This window comes from Macaca thibetana, chromosome 2, assembly GCF_024542745.1.
Source record: "Macaca thibetana thibetana isolate TM-01 chromosome 2, ASM2454274v1, whole genome shotgun sequence".
Taxonomy (NCBI): domain Eukaryota; kingdom Metazoa; phylum Chordata; class Mammalia; order Primates; family Cercopithecidae; genus Macaca; species Macaca thibetana.
Window position 1 is genome coordinate 4,335,129 of NC_065579.1, and position 19,260 is coordinate 4,354,388.

General features: G+C 45.1%; 1 long non-coding RNA gene across 1 annotated transcript in view; it reads left to right on the top strand.

Annotated features, from left to right (window-relative positions):
* The first annotated feature begins 7,523 nt into the window (after positions 1 to 7,523).
* LOC126948009 (uncharacterized) overlaps positions 7,524 to 19,260 on the top strand; it is a 50,155-nt gene continuing 38,418 nt past the window's right edge. The window contains exons 1-2 of the long non-coding RNA XR_007723305.1: positions 7,524 to 7,701; positions 12,829 to 12,911. This is a non-coding gene — a long non-coding RNA (uncharacterized LOC126948009). The remainder of the gene's footprint in view (positions 7,702 to 12,828; positions 12,912 to 19,260) is intronic.

Below are 19,260 nucleotides of genomic sequence, written 5' to 3' on the forward strand. Positions count from 1 at the left end.
CTGGGACAGGATCAGTCCACATGAAACTGTTAGGGGACAGTGGGTAGTGGATATGAATGGAGTCCTGAGGCATGGGGGATTTAGAATACATGGGCAGGAAGAAATAAGAATATTTTATATCTGTTCAGGTATTTTGGTTACCATTATCATGGCTGTTTAAGATGCTCCCTGAACCATACATTTAAGTTAATGTTTTAAATAGTAATGCATCAAATTTGACCAAAATCTGAAGTACTACAAACAATATGACAGTACAGACAGAATGGTTGGAAGATATTAAGTGTCTAGGAGCACTGGTTTTGCTGATAAGACAAACTCTATGGGGCTGACTTATTGGTTAACTAGCCATTGTCTAGACGAAGAAACTGAGGCTTGGAAAGAATAAAAACTGCCTGAAGCCACACAGATGGTAAGTGGCAGAGCTGGTTGACTGCAACTCCATCTGGCTTCAATATCTGTACTCTTCCCACCCCTGATGCTGACACTGGGGCTGTGTGACACTTGGATATCGGGTATCCACGTGGTAGCTATATTTTCCAAGCCCCAAATAGGGACACATGGTCTGACAAGTGTGAAGGTACTTATGGGGCAAGACACTAGAAGGTTTTAAATTAGGCCCGTCCCAGCAAATCCAGGACATCTGGTCATCATAGATATCTAGGGGCTGCCCACACCCCTGGCACAAGGCAGGCTTTTGCCATTTAATACTCTTTCCCATCTTGAATGCCCGAGGTCTATTTTTTGGTTTAAGCACATGCCACAGACAAGTGAGGGACATTTACAAAGATCAAACAGCTGGAGAGAGATTGCAAGAGACATTCTTTTTAGGGAAGTCATAGCAGGGGAGAGGGCAGGAGAGGGCAAGGAAGCAGCAGAGGGTCAGAAGAATAACTCACGGGTTCTAAATCCCAGGAGGTGTAGGGCATGGTGAGCTGAGGTCAGGTTAAGGCTGGGGACTTTTCGTCAGTATCAGGCCCGTAGCTACCCACTTCTCTCCCTTCCTCTTTCCCCATCCCTTCTCCTTGTTCTTTTCTCATTGTGAACTCTAACTACTCCCTCCAGACTCTGGCTTAGAGCAGAAGGAGCTGCAGCTGGTCCGAGGCACCTCAAGGAGGGGGTGGCTGGTTTCTGTACAGCGGAGACAACTTCCTGAAGAGCTATGTGACTGCGCTGAACCCGCTTCTGTAAAATGGGTCCACCGATAACAGGTTATTGTAGAATTGTAGAGGATAGGATGTAAAACTGTCCTATAAACGGTAAAGAATTGGACACATGTAGCGCTCAGTTTTGTATTCAGTGGGAGTTGGTGTCGCTGTTATGTTGATATTGTTAGAATAACTGCCAGTCTTAGGAGCATTTATCAGGAGAGGCCTAGCAGCAATAATGTGAGGTTGTGTGTTTGCTTCATTTGAAATGGTACAGTTGCCTGCTACTTCACAAATACAGGGAGAAGAAAGGAGAAGTGAGGTGCAAGGTGGGTACGTGTGCATGTTTCAGTGTGTGTGTGTGTAGAGAGAGAGAGAGAGAGAGAAAGGGAGGTACAATTTGGCATTTGTTAGAAATCGCGCAATCATAGAGTATTAGGGACGGGCCTTAAAGAATCTGTCCTCTTCATTCCTTCTATGGATAGGGACACAAAAACTCAGACAGAAGAAAGCTAATTTTCCAAGGTCAGTCACTAGTCAGTCGGGGGCCACATGGGGCATGGTGTCCAGGTCTTCTGGTCCAAGTCCAAGGCTTCCATTGTCAGCCCATGCTCAGCCCCTATCGTACAAACCACGATATACAGGGAGCAGTTGTGGGGGTCAGAGGGACAGATGTGACCTTTTGTGTCAGGGTTTCCCAGATTATTTGGGAAGGCCACAATTACAACCGTGACCCAATCAAAGAAGAGCCTGAAACAGTACTGACTGGGATGTGAGAACCAGGGATACAGCTTAGGGACCTGGAAGAATGTAGGTGCAGAAACAGCTATCCAAGCCTGGGTGTTTGGGGAAGACTTGAGGAAATAGCTGAAGGAGTGGACATGGGCAGTTATAATAATAAAAAGCAAGGAATTAAGTAACATTTCCTTCAAATGATGCTTTTTGCTCCAATTCTTGCCTAGAGGTGGTGGTTGGGGATTTTACCAGCATCCCTCTTTGGAATTCAAATGTACCAGTATTTCGCTTTCCCTGAAAAGCCTAAGTTACAAATTGATAGCTTCTAAAAACCTCTCTGCAGAGGGTTAATATCTGTGTTGGAAAAGAGAAACTCATCAGTTAATATCTACTTCTTAATCAGCTCAAGGTGCTGGAAAAAAAGGCCATTCACCAAGTGGTTAGCAAAGCTAATTTGTCATTCTGGCATTTTGACCTACTGTGCTTTTAAGGCATTATTCTTCCACACCGTTTCAAAACCATTATTCTTCCACACCGTAGTTTCTCTTGGAGAGAACCAATTACATCTTTCCCTACCATATGCGATGGGATGTCCTTGACATTACTTATTGGGTTTCCTTCTTATCTGGAAACTTGATTGGAAACTCTGGAGTAGGGGGGACCCTCATTTATTCATCTCTCCACCCTCCGTAGCACCTCCCATGAATCCTTGCCCAGGGCTGGCTCTGAGGAACCTTTTGTTGGATTTGAAATGATGATCATATTGGGTTAATTTCTAACATTAGCCATAAAAATTGGCTAGAGTTCAAAGCTGGTGGCATGTTCAAGTGACTGCCAAACCTCTTGCTGATTCCCTCCCACCCCCCAGCCTCAGGTTGTGAGCAACTGAATTTATCAGCTGTGAAACTGGTTGCACTAATACCTCAGATGAATCTTCAGTATAAGCTATATCCCCCGCTGGGGCTTCTTGAGGAAGGTCACTGGGTCTCACCCATCTTGGAACCTTTATGCTTAGTCCGGTGACTGCCTGGTACGTAGAAAGCGCTCAGTACATGTTTATCGGATTAGACAGAAATTTTCTAATGCCTTAGAAATTAGGAAAAACATTTTCATTAGGTTACTTCTCCCCTCAAACTCAGACTACATATCGTTATAGAAAAGAGAAAGGCGAGGGGGTAGGGACAGAAAACACTTCCTGCTCTGGAAACTATACCATTAGCTCCTTTTTTCAAGCCGGCATTTGTGATCTGATACCTGTATTTCACACAAGAAATGACAACTTCCCTGATACTAAAGAGTCCTTTCTCTTATCTAGGCTGATTTTTTTTTAATTTACTTTTTTAAAGCACAGACCCATCTTTGATCTATGCAGGGCAATGTATTTGGGTTGACAAGATGGTTTCCCTGTTTCTTCCTTTAGGCACACTTTCATCAGTATATTCCTGTCTTGGTTTAGTCCTCAGATGATTTTTTTTTTGGCCCAGAGTTTATCATGGACATTTACATTAGAGAGTATTTCTGCATCTTTCTGTGATTTTCATCTTTAGTTTATTAGAATAAGTCCCCCCGCCTTCTTTGGATGTTAATTTTATTTAAGAACATGATGTGGGGCTGCATATTCATTCATGTGAATATTAACTAATCCAGATGAACTTTACTGGAATGTAAATACTGTGGCTGGAAGGCAAGATCAAAACCATTCCCCAAACAGAAATGTTAATCTTTCTATGGCCAAGGGGAAACGCAGCAGTTTAACATGCAAGCAATTTCATGCATTTTTACATTAAGTCATTAAGTAGAATCTTTTGTCTGTTTTGTATGGTTGAAATTATTTATGAGTAACAGGTAAAGGCCAAAGGTCCCCAGTGTTGCTTGACCTGTTTGAATATCAGTCCATACCAAAGATGTTTGGAGAAATCACTGTTCTGAACACAGTGTCAACTAACACCAAAGGTGGCGTTTCATCCACCTTAAACATGTCACCAGAGGTTGAGTGAAACTACATACTCGCTTCCATTTATATACATGGTCATGTACCACTTAAGGATGGGGATACATCCTGGGGAAATGTGTTGTTAGGTGATTTCATCGTTGTGTGAACACACCGTAGAGGGCACTTACACATATCTAGATGGTATGGCCTACTACACACCTAGGCTATATGGTATAGCCTATTGCTCCCAGGCCACAAACTTGTACAGCATGTCATCTACTGAATGCTACAGACACTTATAACTCAATGGTAAGTATTTGTGTATCTTAACATATGTAAACATAGAAAAGGTACACTAAAAATATGGTGTTACAATCTTATGGGACTGTCATCATATATGAAGTTCATCGTTGACTGAAACGGTGTTATGCACCACATGACACTGTGTGTGTGGGTGTGTGTGTATGAGTACATGTATATGCATATGTAAAACCCAAGACTTCAGTGCAGTGTGTATGTGAGGCATGTGTGTGCATGATGTGGTAGTGGGGAGATGGGTCTCGTAGGTTCATGCAAACTAGCAAAGCAGAAGCTCAAGTTTAATGAATATTTAAAATATTATAGGCATTTACTTACAAAACAAACTGTAGATTTCTTCTGTATATCAAGAAATCAGTAGATCCTTCTATAAAGGAAAACTAAATCTTTTTTGATTGATAAGAGTGGGCTTTCCCTGAGTACTGATGTCATTGGATCACATTTAGATGGAGTGCCTTGGAAAGTCTGACATCGCTCATAGATGCCAACATGAGAGACTAATCGTACACAAAATAGCCTAGAGCCATTGGGGATTCAAATGGCTCCGGCCTGACCTCTTATCCTGACTTTCATACTTCTACCACCTCCAGCTCAGATCAGTCTCTTAGGTAGGTCTAACACAAGCCAGTTCCAAAGAACGGGTATTATCCCTGCGTTAAGTAAATATTTCATGTGATTTCTTTCACTTGGCCAATCAATTATTGGATCAGATTGACCTAGAACCTTCTGGTTATTATAGTACTATTCTGTCTCTGTCCCTTAGGAAAGGATCAGCAGCAACACACACACACACACACCACGCTCTTTCTTACAGCATTTCGAAGCTTTGGTGAGACACCTTAACTTATTTAAACAAAATATCCAATTAAATAAGTGAAAGCTCACATCTGTTTTGAGATTGACTCTGGTAGCGCTAGTCTTACTGGATTTTATTAAAAGGAATTCCAGTTATGGTAACTACATTTATAAAAGCACAACTGGGGTGGATGAAATTGGAGTCGTTCACTAGGTTAGGTCAATATTCAGCCCTGGCTACGCATCCACCTGGGGAGCTTTTGAAAAATACTGAGGCCTGGGCCATACTTCAAGCCAATTAAAGCACAATCTCTGGCTGTGAGGCCTGGGCATCTGTATTTTTAAAAGCTCCTCCAGGAGATTTTAATGTTGAGAACCACAGAATTAGATGAATGGAACCAGGGAGTCAGGAAAGGGGTGATTAATACTATGCCATGCCAGTGACGGGCCAAAGAGCCTAAGCATTTTTTTTTTGTTAGATGGAGTTTTGCTCTTGTCACCTAGGCTGGAGTGCAATGGTGCGATCTCGGCTCACTGCAACCTCTGCCTCCCAGGTTCAAGCGATTCTCCCACCTCAGCCTCCTGAGTAGCTGGGATTATAGGCGCCCGCCACCATGCCCAGCTAATTTTTGTATTTTTAGTAGAAATGGGGTTTCACCATGTTGGCCAGGCTGGTCTCAAATTCCTGACCTCAGATGATCCACCTGCCTTGGCCTTCCAGAGTGCTGGGATTACAGGCATGAGCCACCACGCCCAGCCTGAGCCTAAGCTTTTCATTTAGAGTCAGTCTCTGGATATCAGAGCTGGATATATGCCTTAAATATATGTCTCATTTTGGAGGAGGGAAACTGAGGCTCAGAGGCTTAGTGATGCTATATAGTATTATCCTGGCCAGAAAGTACTTTTCACTGTATGCCTCTCCCCTAAAGAGCAACCTTGAGAACTGAAAGAACAGCTCCTGTCTATGTATCTAACCATCTATTTATTTAGTAATATTTAAACAGTGGAAATGGTTTATGGTGGTGTTATCGGCACAGCTTTGTAGCTCTCAGATGTAAAGGCTGTGTCTCTTATTAGCTACTGCTTATTTTTTCTAAGCCTGTCTTCTTATCTGGCAAATAAGAATTAAGAATAACTACTCCCCAAGTGTTATCACAAATGAGATGACAGCAGGTAAAGCATGTAGCATGTGCTTGGGAAACCAAACGGGATTATAATTATTAACTGCATTAACAAAAAATCTTGGGATTTATGTAGAAATAGCTGCAGAGGGGATAAAAAGAGCTTCTTGGAGCTTCTTTGCACGAAATATCATAACCCTGCAAAGGCTGTTTTTGGTTTCCATTGATTGAAAACACAAATAAACCCCAACTGAAGCTCATCTTATGAAGGAATGAATGGATTTCCAATCTGTGTTTTCTTGTTTACTGTGGAAAATATGCGATCCAAGGAAAACACAGGTGGTTAAACTGTTCAGTGCCTCTATTTTTATAAGCAGAGGGCTCTAAGCATTCAAACCCAAATATTTTACTTAATAGAAAATGAAGACTAACTTCTCAAGGTTAACTGGCTCCAGGTTTCCTGTGGCCAAATTTAGATTTTCAGCCATCAGTTGAAATTCCAAAACAATAATAAAAAGCTCACAATTAGCATTTTTAAAGAAGCATTTTCTTTTCATTTAGGAGCCTTTTCTTTTTTGGCATCCCTTTTGTTTTGCAAAAATAAAATCCTAGTAGGGAGAGGACAGCCACCTCCCCGCGTTGGATGCTTGCGAGATGAAGACGGGAGGCGGCTCCGCAGGGCCCTGGAGAAGGTGGCGCCCCTCCCCCTGCCCCCGCCCCCCGCCCACTCCCCACCTTCTCTCCCCGCTGCCCGCCCCGCCACCGGGGCTTGTGCGGACGTGTCTCGGGCGTGACCTTTGAGCAGCTGCGCCACCGGCTCAGCCTCGCGGCGGGGGAAACCCGAGCTCCCAACAAAACAGCTCCATCTTTGGCTAGGCCTGTGGTATTTCCAGGCGCTGCCGGTGGGGAGAGAGGCCGCGTGCCTGAGAGGCTCTCGGAGGTCGCCGCGGCTTTCGCTTCCCGGGTTTTACATTTCCGAAGGGGCTGAGCGTCTGCAGAGGAACCCGAGCTGATGCTGGGGCTGGGGCCGGGGCGGGAATCTAACGAATGCACCTCTGGGGAGGCTGGAGGGAGCGTGGCTCATCCTCCTCCCGGGATGGGTCCTTCAGCGCGCTTTCCTTCTTTTTTCCTTTTTGCAGATGTTATGTGGTCAACAGGGACTGAGACTCTTTAAGCCCTTACATCTCTAAGGGCTAAATCTTCTTCCTGATGTTCCTCCCTCCTCCAAAGCGGTAACAGTTTTCACGTGATTCAGTTGCCTCTACCTGCCTGAAGGACTGGAGTGCAAAGTTGAACTTGACTCCGGCAAGTGAATTGATCCTTCCCCGGGGAAAAAAGTTTAGACATCACTAATAGTAGTTAACTTTTGAGTGCTTCCTCTGTGCTAAGCACGGTTCTAATCACTTAAATGTAATAACTCATTTAATCATCACAATTGTATGACACAGGAATTATTATTTCTGCTTTACAGGCACCAAAGAAGGCCAGGAGAGGTTTAACAACTTCTTCAGAATCACACAGCTTGCACATGGTTGGGCTGGGTTTACGTTTAGGCGGTCTTACTCCAGAGTCAGTGCTCCTAACCATTGCAAGCAACAAATCTCAACAAAGTGGAGAAGGAAACGCTGGGAAATTTGGAAGTCAGACATGGCAGGTGAGGACTTTCTTTTTTCTTTCTCTCTCTCTCTCTATTTTATTTTATTTTTTTTTTGAGATGGAGTTTTGCTCTTGTTGCCCAGGCTGGAGTGCAGTGGCGCGATCTTGGCTCACCACAACCTCTGCCTCCCCGGTTCAAGTGATTCTCCTGCCTCAGCCTCCCCAGTAGCTGGGATTACAGACATGCACCACCACGCTCGGCTAATTTTTTTTGTATTTTTAGTAGAGACAGGGTTTCTCCATGTTGGTGAGGCTGGTCTCAAACTCCCAACCTCAGGTGATCTGCCCGCCTCAGCCTCCCGAAGTGCTGGGATACAGGCATGAGCCATCGCGCCCAGCCAGGACATTCTTAAATGCTCTGTTTTGGTCAGAAAGTGCTGGGACCCCGGGGTGGCACACCCAGCACTCACCAGGAACTAAGTACCTGCTGCCCATTTTGGACACGTGCTGGCAGCTTGTTAATTCTCATGCTGCCATTCTCAGGAGGGGCTCCCTGGCAATCTGATCTATTGCCTGTTGGAAAGGGACAGGGCAAGCAGGGACAGGAGATGCTGACGGCAGGCGGTTGGCTCCCAGGGTGGGTCTGAAGAGAGAGGAGAGAGGTGTGAGAAAGAGAGGGACCCATGGCACGCGGGCTGAGGCAGGGGCCAGGTCTTGCCTTCGATGCCCCTAGGAAGTATGCCAGGCACTTGGGGGAACTCCTGTCCCGAAACGGTGAAGTCTGCATCCAGCAGGCCAATCTGTTGATGAACAAGTTTGGCTAGACTGGCAAGGAGTCAGAATTTGTCCCTTTCTAGTTTGTTCCCCCGGATGGAGGTATGAGCACAGAATGAGTCCTTAGAGGATGCTTCTGGGGAGAGAGCAGTGAAGACCAAAGTTCTAGGATGGTTTGAGAGCTCCCTTCTCTGGCATATGGAAGAGCAAGATGTGTACCCTCCCCCAAACACGCGCCACACCAGGTTCGCTTCCCGCTGGTCTGAATGTCTCCCTTGGCTAATTCTTACTCTTGGATTCCATTACCTTTGAGCTAACAGCTCCTACAGTGCCATTTTATGTCAGCGAAGAGTACCCAGCACAGTTGCCTGAGTCAGGCAGGAAAAGCTTGGTGTCCCTCCCGTTGCCCACTCAGTACCCACCCACACAGCACACAGCAGGAGTACTGAAAATGCACCCAGGCCGGGCGCGGTGGCTCACGCCTGTAATCCCAGCACTTTGGGAAGCCGAGGTGGGCGGATCACGAGGTCAAGAGATCGAGACCATCCTGGCCAACATGGTGAAACCCTGTCTGCACTAAAAATACAAAAGTTAGCTGGGCCTGGTGGCACACGCCTGTAGTCCGAGCTACTTGGGAGGCTGAGGCAGGAGAATCGTTTGAACCCGAAAGGCAGAGGTTGCAGTGAACTGAGATTGTGCCACTGCACTCCAGCCTGGCAACAGAGCGAGACTCTGTCTCACAAAAAAAAAAAAAAAAAAAAAAAAAAAAAAAAAAAGGGAAATACACCCACAGGGTGTCCTGGAGGTACCCCTGCATCACCCTGACTGTCTGAGTGTCCCCAGGCCAACCTTCAGAGTACAATATTTCTTCAGGCGGATAAACTGGTATGGTGAGACCCTTTGTGGGTTCCTGTAGGGCTCTGCCACTTACTTGCTGTGTGACCTTGGGCAAGTTACTTAACTTTTCTGTGCTTCAGTCTTGTCATCAGCAAAATGGTGATAATACTAATACCTATTTCAAAAGGTGTTGTAAGAACTTAAATGAGTTAGCAAAAAAGTCTAAAATGCCTGGCCCATGGCAAGTGCTCAATAAATATTAGTTTCTGCTTTTACTGTTGTCACAACTATTATTAGGTTGGTGCAAAAGTAATCATGGTTTTTGCCATTGAAAGTAATGCCAAAACGCGATGACTTTTGCGCTAACCTAATATTATTACGCAACTCTAGGCAACTAACTTTACCTCTCTGAATCTCATTGTCCTCACGGTAAGATGAGTGTAATAGTATCTGTTTTACAGGATTGTTGTGAGAATTAAACAGTGTTAATTACTATTGTAAAGTTTGCAATAAATAATTATTATGTATGTGTTGCTTTAGCCTGGTTTATCTCCCGGGAGATGACTTTATTTCTAAATGTACAGGGGTTTCTTAAAGAGCTTCAGAATGCTGATCATCGCTAGTGAGGGCACTTGGACACTTTGCTTAACCTCAGCCAGCACCTCTTTTCCCAGCTGTAAAATGGTGTGATAATAAGCACCCCTAGGAATCTCAAGGATGTTATGAGGGGAAAATATACAATAATATACAAAGCACTTTGACCTTCTCTGAAGAGAGACGCATATAAATGGAAGGTGGTATTAGAAGGTGGGGTAATCACTGGTTACCTCCCCCCCTTTTTTATTTAATTAGGAGAAAACTAGTAATTAGGAAGCATGGCCTTGTTAAAGCTGTGGCCTGGGAAATAGTTCTCTTGGCACTTAATCAGAACTGTGACATGGCGCAAGTTTTTGCAAAATATGGGCAGCAGGGGACCTTCCCCCAGGCTCAGATTGTGAGAAATGTGCTGTCTAGGGGCCCGATCCTGAGGTGGCTCAGTTGGCTGGGGAGCCCCCTGGGGAGATCTTCACTCAGGTCTGCAAAGGGACTCTGCCCTGCCTCCGTAGCCCTAATCTCTGGGGGCCTCAAAGTCATTCTCATCTGCAGGTTACAGCTTGCTGCAGGCCCAGAACCAAGCTTTTCTACCACATTGAACCCACTGGGGTGACTTCAGGCTTCTGAAAAGCACCTCAGATCTAGTCTGGTCTCTGATTCAGTAGCAGAGACAAAGAAATCCCCTGCCTGTTCCCCTTAAAATGGGCCATTGTGGAGTGGGTGCTGGGGCCCTAGCTTGCTCCCCACTGTGCCTTTGTTAGAGCAGTGGCCTCCAGCAGAGCCCGCTGTCTCTCCCTGCGTGTCCCAGTTGGCCCGTTCTCCTGGACTCTGCTTAAAGGCCGCCTCTGCCAGGAGACCTTCCCAGGTCTTCCCAGTTACCGTCACTCTCTTTCTCCTCTAGACTCTGTGTTTGGTACAGTGTGGCTTTTGTGTTTGTCCTGTCTTCTCTCACATTTGACTCTGAGCCACTGGAAGAAAGGGAAGGAAAGTAAGTCAGAGAAATGAAATGTTCCCATCCCCAGGCACCTGACCAGATGTTGCAGACAGACTGACCAGCACAATTGTATTGATTCTCCCTCAATGCATTGAAAAAGCAAACGGGAGGCATCTGGAAAATCTTGAGATAAGCAGTTCCATTTTCAATGATGAATCTCTTGAAATACACAGAAATGGTATAACAATCATGTATCCACCACTTAGACTACCAGTTGTTACTCTTTTGTCATACTCATTTAAGTGTATTTTTATTATGTATTTAAAAGAAGTGAAACTTGTAGATACAGCTAGGGTTCCCCGTGTCCACTCACTGAAGTCCCTTCCCTCTCCCTTCTAGGGTCCACCACTTTCCTTGTGATTTGATAAAGGACCCTGCATCCATGGATGGACAGAGGGGTTTGCTAAAGTGCTGAATTGTGTGTGAAATTCTACGTGTGCATCTTTCTTACCCATGCCACGTCCATTGCAGAGCTGCTCTTGACTCAACCTTCCAGCGGTCTCCACTGCAACCGCTCTGGCCCAGGCTACCATTTTCTATTCTTTTTTTTCTCTCTCGCCAGGTTTGGAGTGCAGTAACGTGATCCAGGCTCACTGCAACCTCTGTCTCCGGGGTTCAAGCGATTCTCCTGCCTCAGCCTCCCGAGTAGCTGAGATTACAGGCCCACACCACCACACCCAGCTAATTTTTGTATTTCTTAGTAGAGACGGGGTTTCACCATGTCAGCCATGCTGGTCTTGAACTCCTGACCTGGTGGTCCACCCACCTCAGCCTCCCAAAGTGCTGGGATTACAGGTGTGAGCCACTGCACCCGACCCAGGCTACCATTTTCTGACATTTAAATCTTTTGCTTCCCGTAGCAGCCTCAGACAGACATTCTAAAGTCTTAGATCATATTTCCCCTTTGCTCATAAAGTCCACTCATGGTTTTAGATTTAACTCAGTAAAATTCCTATGTGGTATGTGTCTCCCGACCTCTGCCCCTCTGACCTCATCTCTCTCACTGAGGCAGCTTTCCTCCCACTTCCCGAGGTCCAGCCATTCTGCTCTTTTCGCTTATCTTCATTCACGCTGGGCATGGCCTCAGGCTGTTCACGCTCTTGTTGCTGTGCTCTTTCCCCAGTTAATCACATGATGAAACCTCTTATGTTCTTTGGGTCTTTGCTCACATTCACTTCTCAGTGAAGATTCCCTGACACATCCTGTTTAAAAATGTGACATCATTCCCACCGGTCTCTCTCTTACCCTGTTGTAATTCTCCTTTTTCCATAGCACTCTTTACCGAGACAGGGTCTCACTCTGTTGCCCAGGCTGGAGTACAGTGGAGTGATCATGGCTTACTGTGGCCTCAACCTTCTGGGCTCAAGTGATCCTCCTACCTCAACCTCCCAGGTAGCTGGGACTATAGGCACATTCTACCATGCCTGGCTAATTCTTCGTATTTTTTTTTTTTTCTTTGTAGAGATGGGTTTTTGCCATGTTGTCCAGGCTGGTCTCGAACTTCTGGGTTCAAGTGATCTGTCCGCCTCGGCCTCCCAAAGTGCTGGGATTACAGGTGTGCACCACCATGCCTGGCCCACAGCACTTGTTTTCTAGCAAATTATGTATTTTACTTATTTATTACATTCATTTTTTATTGCCTGTTTTTCTCTGTTACAATATAAGCTCCACGAGAGCAGGAAATTCTGTTTGTCCGCTGATGTTTCTGAGTCCCTGCAATAGTGCCTGGCACATAGGTGCCCCATAAATATTTGCTGAAAGATTACATAAATAAATGGATGAACGGATATGAGCATTTCTCACTGGAGAGGGTCCAGAACTTTCATTAGATTTTCCAAGGTGTCTGTGACACAAAAAAGGTAGGAACCATTGACATAGTAACCCATCAAAAAGTTTGCTGGAAATTCTTTGCTTGCCGGGAAGTCTGCCTAATGAAGCAGGAGGTCCTGAGGGATTTTTCTCCTTTTTTGATTTGTGTCTTTCCAGAGAGCTAATGCTGGCAGCTATTGGGATGTCCTCTTCCAGGACTGGTGATGAGTTTCCTGGTATCCAGCCTTGGCCGGACTGAGGTAGGGAACCAGGGAGGCATTGACGGAGACCATGGACAGGAGCCCTGGCAGTGGGCCAGCTCCAAAGAAGCTGTAATTTTCCTTGCTCCTTTTGTGGAGTCTGTCTGGGAGCAGAGGCTGAATGTGGCCACAGCCTCCTGAGCTTCCTTGAGGAGCTAGGCAAAATGCCCAGACCAACAGGAGCTGCTTCCTGCCTTACAGGCTCCAAGCATAGGCAAGGAGTAAGATCAGGACTTCTTGTAGGAGCCTTGGCCTGGGTGACCAGACAGTGGCTTGTGATGCAGAGAGAGATAATAGTCAAGTGGGGGGAGCTTGGAAACAAAAAGACACCAAAGGCCATCTGGAGTGGATAGTGGGAGTGAATTGGAGGTGAGTCAGCCAGCTCACAGGGCAGTTAAAAAGACAAGTGGGTAATTGTGGGTGCAGTCCGCCGGTCATACACTGAAAATGAGGAACAAGTGGTTAATTGGGCCCACAAGCCCAGGATCCCGCCTATAATTAGCAAATTGCAGGGCTTTGATATTTGCTTTGGTAACAACTTGTGTAGTAAATTGCAGGGAGGAAAACTGTACCCCCAGCCTGGGGAGTGACTCTGTGTCACTATTCTCTCACAAACACTTGTAGGCAGCGCACACATGAATATACTCCCAGCATTGGCAGTGAGACTTGCACCTTTCTGCAGGCTGACAGCCTCCTGTGATGCTTTCTGTTTCCATTTACCCCTTGCTTAAGTTTTTGCCAATCAGGGCTGAAGCTGAGGGCTGGTTTCCTGGTGCATGCTCCCATTGTTCACACACTGATTTTCATGTTCCCTTAAGCTGCAGCCCTTGGGGAGGAGAGACCTTCTGACCAGAGATGTGACCAGGAGTGGCCATGTGGTAATGGAAGTTCTATAGTGGGGGTAATTCCCATGAAAGTTCTATAGTGGGGGAAGGGGAAGAGACACTATTGAGTTCTGTTTCAGCATTGTTGAAATTTTGTCTATGAGGATGGTCAGTGCTTATTCCTGATCAGAGACTGGCCTTTGTGGTTTCATATCTGTGGCTACCTCTGCAGGCTTCTCAGCCATTGTAACCAAATTGCAGACCAGAAGCATAGGAAAATTGCACTGGGATTGTCATAGTAAAACCCTATAAATGTCCACACATACAGAGAGACTGGTGAGCACAGGCAATGAAAAGAGCACTAAATGAAAGTGCCGGGAGACCTGGGTTTGAATTTGCACTCCCTACTGATGGGTCTTGTCAAGTCACTTAAATACTCGTACATCATCTCTGTCATTTATAGGTCTGTTTCTATTGACTGATTTTTCTCTTGATTATGGGTCACCATTTTTCTGCTTCTTTATATGTCTAGTAATTTTTTGTTAGATGGCAGACATTGTAATATTCTATCATTAAGTATTTGGACTTTGTTGTCTTCTTTTTTTAAAAAAAATCTTGGTTTTGGCTTTGTTTGGGCTTTATTTCAGCAGACAGTTAAGTTACACATGGATCAGTTTGACATCTTTGAATCCTGGCTTTACATTTTGCTATGGAGAGTCTAGAGTAACCTTCACTCCAGGAATAAGTCAGCCTTTTTACTCAAGTGTGATTTATCTGGGCTCTTCACTGAATGTCCCAAGGGATCACTAAGGACTCTCCACTTTGGCTGGGTGATGCACAGTGATGGCCTTACATTTTGAGAGCTTTAGATTGTTCAGCTTACAACTCTTCTGTCATTTATCTTCCCTGGTCATGTAGAGTTTCACTTTAGACACATATAGTTGAATACTCAGCAAAGACTCAGGAAAATATCTCAGTAGACTTATGGTGTTATTTTTCTGTGTGTCTCCCTCCTTTCAAAAATTGTGACCCTCAACTCCTAGCTGCCTCAGGTCTGTAGACAGATCTCTGTCTCCTCAACTTAGTGAAGCTACTGGACTGTGCTCGTGGACTGGAAATTGCCTCCAAGCATAAAGCTAGGGTTATTTCAGGTCTCACCTCGTTGATGCATTCTCTCACAGATTACAGTTTTGCAATTTCCCAGTGTCTGAGAAGAGTAGTAATTCTATCAAGACTGGAAGTTGAAGTCTTCTCAAGTTAATAAAATTTGTTTTCCCAAATGTAGAGGCAGAATGTAATAGTATTTTCCTCAAAAGTTAGTCATGATAACTCAACTATGTAGTGGTTCTGAAAACACCTATAATGATGCATGAAAGAAGCAATGGAGCATAAAATTAGAATAGTTAATAAATTATAATATTTTTCTTTTCCTTTGACACCAATAGTATAAATGGATTTATCATTTTCACAAAATTGTAGAATTTTAGGACTGTAAGGGACTTATCTCAGGAAGATAAAATTGGATTGCTCCAAATACCTCATTTTACAGATGAGTAGACTGAAGCTTAGTGAGGGAATTTTCCCAAGCCCCCATGGCCTATTAGTAGAAGAATGAGACTGGAACTCAGGTGTCTTGGCTCCCAGCCTATGGGGCATCCATTCATTCAGCTCACCTTTACTGAGTATCTACTAAGTTCAGAACATTGAACTAATTGCTATATTGCCTCTCTATAATATCTTAGTTTGCAAAAATGTTAAAAAATCAATTTTGGAACATTATGGTAAGTTCAATAAATCAGCATATAATTTTGGACTTCTCTGGAGTGAGTAAGTCTGATTGACATTAATTGGAGCAGCCTCCATTGTCCAGTGCAAAAATGCAAAGTGCTTCCAGCATTCAGATCTCTTGGGATATTCTATTATAGTGCTTCAGACATATGAACATGTCAGGTAATTACTGTGGTTTTATGGCCCTGTCAGTTATGGTTGTAGGGAAGCTAAGGATTTACTCTGCATGCAGCCCTTCCAGCCACTCAATGCAAAAATGGATGATAAAACTTTAAGAGGAGTGTGCAGCATGTTGCAAGATGTGAACAGAACACCATATAAGATGTCAGGAGGCCTGGATTCTAGACTTGGTTTGTTACTTCCATTTTCTGCGCCTAGGTTTTTCTAACTGTAAGATGAGAACAATAGCCTATGATCTACAATGCCCATTCCAACTCAGAGAATCTTTGCATCTGGAGATCTACAGCAGGGCTATCCCTAGTGATATGCATGAAGAAGCTTGGAAATGGGGCTGGGTAGGAGCTGAGTATGTAGAATGTGGAAAGGCATTCTAAACCAAAAGAAGAACACAAGTAAAGATGATGAAGCAGGGATATGGCTAAAATGAAATTTGTGATCTGATCCACATACAAGTACAGTGTACTACAGCTGGACTATAGAGAAGAACTTGAGAACCCATGAGCAACTATCCCTGTACTCTTGGAGGCTCTGCAACCACAGTTTGAGAAACTCTGCATTAAAAGTTAAAAACCGTCACCTGAATAGTTAATAACATCAAAGATTGTGAAAGCAAGTATAAGTAACACAGAGATTAAAATAATGAGGCAGGATCACAAAGTGAGTGTCATATTTGTCTATTTTTTCCTTTATCACTGAAACATAAACATAACATTTCAAAATCATTACGTAGAACTCCTCTCCTCTTCCAGAACAATGCTCAGAGCTTTGTAGACTCTGGTTTGCAAAAAACGAAACAAAACAAAAACAAACAAATAAACAAACACGTTGGGAAAGGGAGTAGTGGTAGATGAGATGAGAAATGTTGATCAGGAGGAGTCAGGAGGAGATCACGGAAAGCCTTGAACACCAGGCTTAAGGGTTAGTCACTTATTCTGCAGGCTGTAGGGTTGTAGGGAGTGAGTGATACTTGATGAGCAAAAGGCTTGTTATGCTCAGGTCTGTGTTTCAGCGTTCTTTGGTTACAGTGTGAGGGATGGACTACAGGGGTAGAACAGAGGACTTGTCAGGAGGCTGGCTCAATAGCCCAGGATGAAGGAATGAAGGAGGAAAGTCTGAGGACCCTGACACAGGGCGAGTGATGGAGGAAGGCTGAGGATGAAAAAAGAATGAGACCTGTTTGTTGACTGATCTGGAGGTCAGGATGCAGCCCACATTACTAGGTTTCTAGGCCATGTGATGGGGTGAGTGGAGATTGTACAATCACCCCAGAGGCAGAGCAGCAGTTCAAAACAGGATTTGAGAGAGAGAGAGAGAGAGAGAGAGAGAGAGAGACAGAGAGATAAATCCGGGCTTGTATTTGATTCATTCTGTTTTTTTCCATATGTGACCAAAAAAAAAAAAAAAAAAAAAAAAAAAGGATAAATGCATCTATTCCTTGGAGTTTTGTAAGGACTGATGAATTAGCATATATGAAAGCACCTAGGACATGTCAGCCACATAGTACCTTCCCAATACGTGTTAATTCCATCTATCCATCTATTTATTATTTATATAAGTTTGCAAGTTTGGAGGGAAATAATTAGTTTAATTAGGATCGTATCAAACATTTCAAACTCATTCTGAGTAAAGAGCTCATTAGCCAAGGGGCTCTCTGTAGGGTCAGATCACTTCCAGTCACTAGATTGGGCCATAGTTCAAGGCCAGAGGCTTGTTTCCCCAAGCATCAGGCCGTTTCTCTCTCTTCCTTTCATTACCAGCTCCCTGCCCCCGCTATCATCCTTTTCTAGATCTCTTATGTAGTAAATGCAAAAAAAAAAAAAAAAAAAAGAAAGGTGCACAAACATTATGTGAAAAGCATATTCAATTGAACCAATGAGTTTATTCAGTTGACTCTTCTGAGGACATACCCTGTGCCAGGCCGTGGTACATGTATGTGTGAGAGACTGTGGCATTCTCCTCTTCTCCGTGATTGGACAGTACTGTCAGCATTGAGGCTCACAGAGTTGCCTTACCTTGGGAGATGCAGGCTTTGGTGAGAGGGCCCCATGGAGCCTGACCTCAGTTGCAGGCCTTCAATGGGATGAGCAACACCAGGCACTCTTTCTCAGGCTCCTGATCCCCATGTGGTTTGCATGTTGCTCAAATCAACCAAACTCTCCCACATTGGCCTCCTCCCTCTTTCTTAGTTCCAGGAGACCAGCGTCCCCAAGCAAGGGAAACACTGCTCAGCTGCTTTCATCATGATAGGCAGGGCTGAGTGCAGAGCTGTCAGGAAGCCAGGCCGTGTGGGCAGCTGGCAGCACAGGCCAGAGAGCAGGGTGGCGCTGCAGCAGGTGCCTGAGTGTCCCTGTGAGCTCAGTGGGACAAGAGCTCTTCTGTAGAATCCAGTGTGGACTTGGTTTGACTTTCCAATGATTTTAGCCCAACCAGATCCCTCCCTTTAGAATTCCTTCCCTTGGACAAAGCAACTGCAACTATAATTTCAGATTCAGAGGAAGCCTGCAAACTGTGGCTTCCCTTCTTTGCTTCCTTTTTTTTTTTTTTTTTTTTTTTTTTGAGGCGGAGTTTCGCTCTGTCTCCCAGGCTGGAGTGCAGTGGCCGGATCTCAGCTCACTGCAAGCTCCGCCTCCCGGGTTTACGCCATTCTCCTGCCTCAGCCTCCCGAGTAGCTGGGACTACAGGCGCCCGCCACCTCGCCCGGCTAGTTTTTTTTTTTTTTTTTTTGTATTTTTTAGTAGAGACGGGGTTTCACCATGTTAGCCAGGATGGTCTCGATCTCCTGACCTCGTGATCCGCCCGTCTCGGCCTCCCAAAGTGCTGGGATTACAGGCTTGAGCCACCGCGCCCGGCCCCCTTTTTTTTTTTTTTAAGATGGAGTTTCATTCCTGCTGCCCAGGCTGGAGTTCAGTGGTGCAATCTCAGCTCACTTCAACCTCTGCCTCCTGAGTTCAAGCGATTCTCCTGCCTCAGAGTAGCTGGGATTACAGGTGTCTGCCACTATGCCTGGCTAATTTTTTGTATTTTTAGTAGAGACGGGGTTTCGCCATGTTGGCCAGGCTGGTCTTGAACTCCTGACTGCAGGTGACCCAGCTACCTCGGCCTCCCAAGTGCTGCGATGACAGGTGTGAGCCACCGCGCCTGGCCCCTTCTTTGCTTCTAACCCAATCTGGATGTTGTACTTTTACACACTCCTACCACTGAGAGGTTGGATCTAAGTCCCTTCCCCTTGAATCTGGTTGGGCTCGTGACCACTTGGACAAGCAGCACAGCAGAAGTGACTCTGTGTGATTTCAAAGCCAGGTCATAAAAAACCATGTGGCTTCCAGGTTGTTCACTGTGCACTTGTTTTTGGAGCACTGAGCTGCTGTGTAAGAAGTCCAACTGCCCTGAGGCCACCAGGCTGGACAGACCATGTATGGATAGGTTCTCTGATCAACAGTCCCCATCAAGCCCAGCCTTCTAGCCATGTCCACCAATGTGCCTGACATGTGAGTGAAGCCATCACAGACCCTTCAGACCAGCCCATCTGCCAGCTGAATACTTGTGAATAACCTTGG